A 6,585-nucleotide genomic window follows, 5' to 3' on the forward strand; every position below is an offset into this window, starting at 1 on the left:
CCACCCCCACCCCCCACTCCCCTTCCAGCAGCCCGCAAAGCCCATCTCCCTTGCTCCCTGCGCACAGCATGGAGAGTGTGGTTACTTTAGACCTGGAACCAAGAAGTGCCGACATTAAAACTTGAGTAACAGGATCACAGGGAAGCATCTAGAGGTACAGAATCCTAGCGTTTGAAAATCATGTTCCCTGGAGTTTTTTTGTTTTTTTTAATGTTTTATTTATTTCTAGGAGAGAGAGAGACACACAGCGTGAGCAGGGGAGGGTCAGAGAGAGAGGGAGTCACAGACTGAAACAGGCTCCAGGCTCTGAGCTGGCAGTCAGCACAGAGCCCGATGCGGGGCTCGAACCCACGAACTGCGAGATCATGACCTAAGCGAAAGTCGGACGCTTAACCGACTAAGCCACCCAGGCGCCCCAACCCTGGAGTTTTAAAGATTCTATGTGAACTTGTTTCAAGGACTGCTGTTTTCTGTCAGGTATAATGGAATGTGGGGGCTGGTCTTTAACCCCCCATTTTAGCATCACGTTGTATCTATTTTATACACTGGGTTCTGAGTATTATTTCTATAAAGAGTTGTGTGCTTAAAAACTGTTCTTTTTTACAGCTGCCGGCGTGGTTCAGTAAGTTGAGCATCTGACTCTTGATTTTGGCTGAGCTCATGATCCCAGAATGGTGGAATCAAGACCTGCATTCGGCTTGGGACTGTGCGTAGAGCCTGCTTAAGATTCTGTCTCTGTGTGTGTCTTTCTCTGTGTGTGTCTCTCTCTCCCCCCACCCCTGTCTCTGCTCGTCTTCCCTACTCATGCTCGCTCTCTCTAAAATAAAAAAATAAAAATAAAAATAAATTGTTCTTTTTCAACTTCTTCACTTGACAGGAAAGGAAGGTGAGTTTCTGAGATTGAAAGCCAGCTCATGGCATAACACTATGGTGTTCACCACCACCCCACCCCCTCACATGTGGTGGTATACTAAGTCCAATAGGACCCAGAATATCTAGCTGGATTCTTTTCTCTCAGATAGTTTTTTAGTTCCCAAAACCCAAACTAGTGCCCAGATTTATAATATTTCATGCACACCAAAGTCTGGAAATAGAACTGACCTAAGTTGTGGTGAGTAGCGTTGTCTGTGTGGTGTGATACCTGCCCATCTAACTATAATTCCCACGGGGGCAGGGGCAGGAGTTTTCAAATGAGCTCTGGTGACAGTGCACCTGTAGAATACCTTGAATTACTGACTGACTTAATTCCATCATACAAATGAGAAAGCCACTTTGCCAGCAGAAAAGCCAGCTGGTAATACACATGCAATAACACTGTAATCACACACGCTGCATTAGTCATTAAGACCAGTTGCACATATTTTGGTTCTCTTCTGGGTACATGGTGAGCTTGCAGTTCTCCATTTTCTTTCCTAGACATGGCCATATAACATGTTTTGGCCAAAGAAATGTGAATGGAAGCTTTTAAAGTCAGTGCATGATGTTCCTCATCCCCTTTCCTGTAGTACACTGTTTGTGGAAGTCTGCATTGAGATGGAGCCCTTGTTCACCAGAGTCCCAGGGTTACTATGATAAGTAGGAGTCCTTTGCCAACCTACGTCAAATGTGGTATGAACAAGAAATACATCTTTGTCTGTTTAAGCCATTAACAGTTTGGCATTTTGTTACCATGGCAAAACCTAGCCAATTCTAACTGATCTACTTACCAAAACTAAATCTATAAGCTGTTAAATGGAGCACTGCCGATTTCCTCCTATCTTGTCTGTTACTTCAGTAGTTCATCTCCAACTTTGGCGGTCTACTTACCTACGTAGCCATGTGATTGTAGTATTCATATAAGAAAGATTTAGAATTGAATGGGAAAAATTATACTAAATGGACAATAACTAGATGAGCTGATGAAAGCTTATGAATTATTATATATTCATTAAAATAGACCACAAAGACAGCACAACAAATAATGGCAAAATCATGATATATATTTAATGATATCAAATACCAAAATCAATGATATTTAATGCACCTTAAATTAGAATCAGTGGCATCTGAACCATTAATTTCCATTATTATCTCTTATTGAAGAGGACTTCTTCAGGATTATTCTTCTTAAAAATGCTAAGAGATTTTTTTTTCTGAGTCTGGATCTCTGTTTCAGGCTCCATGCCTTTCTGATTTAATGACAAAAAGTAGCTGACATTCATCTACCCTTGTCCTGCCATAGTACTAGATAACTGAAATAATTTGGATTTTTGAGACTGAAATCATTTTGTGCAACCCATATTTAATTTTGCTCTCAAGGTCTCTTGTAGGTATATACTCCTAAGCTTTGCTCATGCCAATGTCACATCAGCTTTTATGTGGCTTTCATGTAAGTTGGTGTCAATTTTGGTTCCAATTTCACATAACTATATGGCTCTAAATAACTGACTCAGCCTTTCAGCCCTAAGTCCTAACTACTGAAAAGAGAGAGGATCTGATTGGCTCACTTTGAGCCAGGTGTGTACTCTTGAGGAAATCAGTTGTAGGCAGAAGAGGATCATATGGTACATAGGGCTGCCTTTTCTTAGCTATAAATCCCAAAGAGGAGAATGATGGACATTAAGCGCCTCTTCAGCACAGAGTAACCTGTATACTTAGTAGGAATGCTTATGGTTACAAAAAAAATTATAGAAGCAAATTGCATATTCTAGAATTCCATGTAAGGGATTATAAGAGGTTATTGTTTCATTTCTTATTTATTTTGTTGACTACCAGAGTTTGCTAATGGGAAGCAACAGTGAGTGCCAAAAATATAAGAAAAATTTACTGGAGAATTTTAAGTAAAAATTTTGTCCACTTTTTTTTTTTTGGTGTAAATTAGAAAAATCTTTGAAATTTTCTTAACATTTATTTATTTTTGAGACAGAGACAGAGCACGAGCTGCGGAGGGGCAGAGAGAAAGGGAGACACAGAATCTGAAACAGGCTCCAGGCTCTAGGCTGTCAGCACAGAGCCCGATGTGGGGCTCGAACCCACTGACCGCGAGGCCATGACCTGAGCCAAAGTCAGATGCTCAACTGACTGAGCCACCCAGGCACTCTGAAAAGTCTTACAAAAAAATTATTCTTTTGGCCTAACATGTTGAGTTGGCTTGCAGGATATTGCAGAAGCACTGATTTAGACAATAAAAGCAAGAGCATTATTTTCATAAGCCTCAAGTGGTCATAGGGATAGGGCTAAAGCAGAAGTTCTGATCCTTTTCTGCCTGTAGAGTATTAGGGGACCTTAAAAACAATGTAACATCCTCACACACCCACCAGAATGACTACACAAGAAAACTGATGATACCAAGTTTGGGTGAAGATGTGGAATAACTGAAACTCTTCTACAGTTCAGGTAGGAGATATAAATTGGTACAGTCACTTTAAGTAATTATTTCATAGTGTCTACTAAAGCTGAACATAGTATTAACCCAAATGACCTAGCAATTCTGCTCTTAAGTGTACATTCAGGAGAAATGCTTACATATGTTCACTAAAAGATATGTGCTGGTATATAACACTGTGATATCCTTAAACTGGAAACTACCCAGATGTTCATCAACAGTAGAATGGATCACAACTTGTAGTAGAGTCACACAATGAAACACTTACTGTTCTGAGAGTGAACAAACTATAACTATAGCAAACAGTATGGATGAATCTTAAAAGCATAATTCTCAGTAAAGGAATAAGACATAAAAGAGGACACTCAGTACATTTCATTTACATAAAATATCAAAACAGGCGAAAGCAACCTATATTTTGGAAATCGGGATAGCAATTCTCTTTGGTGGCAGTCTTAGCTGCCAGAGATCTTCTGTTTCTCGGTCTGGGCTCATGGGTGTTTGTGAGAATTCATTAACATATACATTTATAATTTATTCATTTTTATTTGTATACGTTACAGTTTGATAAAAAAAAAATCTCTAAAAAAAATCAGTAATGTTGGGGCACCAGGGTGGCTCAGTTGGCTAAGTGCCTGACTCTTGATTTTGCCCCAGGTCATGATCTCACAGTCATGAGACAGAGCCCCAAGTCAGGCTTGGTGCTGAAAGCACAGAGCTTGCTTGGGATTCTCTCTCTCCCTCTGTCCCTCCCCTGCTCTTACATGCCCTCCCTCTCTAGACAAAAAGAAAAAAAGAAAAATAAATCAATGATACCTGGATCCCACTCCAGACAACTTCTGACTCCCTGGAGGTGGAGCCTGAGTACAGCGCTTAACAAAGCCTTCCAGGCAATTTATAGTCAGAGATGTGAGCTACTTACTGGTCAGTGGATTGAACCTCGGCCTGGGAAGTAAGAAAATTGGATTTTGATTCTGGCCTTGGGTAAATCATTCTCCTGCTCTGGGCCTTGGTTACCAAGGACTTAGCAGTGACTTAGTAAGGTCCCTTCCAGACCCGAGATCCTAAGGCATTAGTATGTTAATCCAACAGATTGGCTGACATATTAGGTTCTGAGGGGGATATAATGGAAAACAGATTTGGTATGGAGGCATGTGCCAGGATTATGCTCCATCTGTTTATTGGCCTAGGACAATAGTGTCTTCAGGGGTGGGTGGTGTCCAAGTGAAGATATACAGAGGACATTGGAACTTACCTTAGTCTCTTTCACAATTTTACCTGGAGGTGGAACCAAGTGGATTTTTTAAAAATTTTGATTCCAGTATAGTTAACATACAGTCTTACATTAGTTTCAGGTGTACAGTCCCAAGTAGAAATTGAATTTACTTTTTTCACTCTGACCTTATCATCCCTTTGGAATAGGATATGAGTAGTCTAGAAAATAAAGTTTCAAAAAATACCAACACTTGATAGAATCCTATAGATCATTTGGTTCAGTAGTTTGCAACTATTGAAAAATAAGCTCTCCATGCCACCTCACCTCAAAGATAAGCTCTCCCCCACTGTTTTTCAAATTAAATTTATGCAGAATCCAAAATTATACTCAAATAACAAATATGAATGGGTTCTAGGGAGTTAAAAATGTTCATTTTTTAGTGAAAATATTTCATTTTTAAGGAACAACTTTTACGATCCAACTTCCTAATTTTAAAACTGGGCGATTGAGATCCAAAGAAGAGAAATGACTTGTCCTAAGTCACACATTAGTTAGTGACAGAGCCAGAGCAAATCCTGTCTCCAGACTTAGTGATTCTTTGGCTCATTCAGCAAGCATCTGCTGAGCATCTACATGTGTCCAGGACTGGGCCAGCCTTGTGAAATTTGATGGTGAACATGCCATAGTGAGTATGGGATTGCCAGTCCTTCATCTGGGCCTTGTCACTGAGGTCTAACCTGCTGTCTGTCACTTTCATCTCTGATTATTCCATAAGTAGAGTCTGGCTCTCCAAAGTCACCCTTGGGATGGCACGGATGATACTGATGGCACTTGGAAAAGTAGCACTCTGGAGAGGCGCTCCTCTCTGAGGATGCTTTGGGGGTGGTTCAAAATGGGCTTCGCTGCAGAAGGTGTTACTGTGTGGGAGTGGTGCCACTCCATGTTGCCCTTCACTGAAGGGTGTTGTGCAGACTGGGAACCAATGCCAAGAAATGGCTGAGACGTGGAGCACTGAGTATCAGCTAACCTTCTGAGGAATGTTCACAGTAGACTTATGACCCATTACTTTGGTTGGGTTGGTGGTCTCAGCTGAGGATGGGAAATTCTCTGTTCTAGAAGCAGCTATGGCTCGAGAACCTGTGTTACAAGTAAAGATTCATGAGAAATGAGGGACTTTGACTTAGGGCCTATTTTACCAGATCACATCTCCCACTATAGCATATTTTACACTTGATACAAAGCCTCTGATACTCCTAGCAGGCCCCTTGGGACCACTGAGGCAGGGGCAGGGGGTATATGGAAGGTCTTGGTATCCATGGCTCAGTGGTTCTTGCCACTGATTCCATTCAAACTGCTCATATTTCTCTAGTTTAAGTACTGAGATTCTGTATAAGATTTTATTCTAATAAAGATTTCTGTGACTAAAATGTTTGAGGAGTGCCTGGGTGGCTCAGTTGGTTAAGTATCTGACTCTTGGTTTTGGCTCAAGCCATAAACTCATGGTTCATGAGATCGATCCCTGTGTCAGGCTCTGCACTGACAGCGTGGAGCCTGCTTGGGATTCTCTGTCTCCCTCTCTCTCTCTGCCCCTTCTTCACTCTCTTTCTCTCTCAAAATTAAATAAACATTTTAAAACATGTTTGACAATTACTGCCCTGCCCAAAACCTTTCCTGATGACTAGTGAGAATCAGTCTATTATTATTATATCTTTATGAATACAATCTCACAACCTTTCTAGATTATGTATTAGGAGAGTCTGCCTTACCTAAAAATTAAGTCCTTGTGTGGCAGTTTTAAGTCTGTTCTAAACAACTCTATATAATCTTTGAAGTGGAAGATGGGAACTAGCTGATGGCTGGGGCAGCCATAGACATAGACACAGTGTATCTTCCCTGACATCAGCCTGCTTTCCCATCCCTTACTGCTATCCCGACATTGCTCCTCATCCTGGGCTCTCAGGCTCTGCCCTCTGCCTACGTATTGTGACTCACCTGTCACTTGCCT

The sequence above is a fragment of the Crocuta crocuta genome, unplaced genomic scaffold (assembly GCF_008692635.1).
Source record: "Crocuta crocuta isolate KB4526 unplaced genomic scaffold, BGI_CrCroc_1.0 scaffold170, whole genome shotgun sequence".
Lineage (NCBI taxonomy): Eukaryota > Metazoa > Chordata > Mammalia > Carnivora > Hyaenidae > Crocuta > Crocuta crocuta.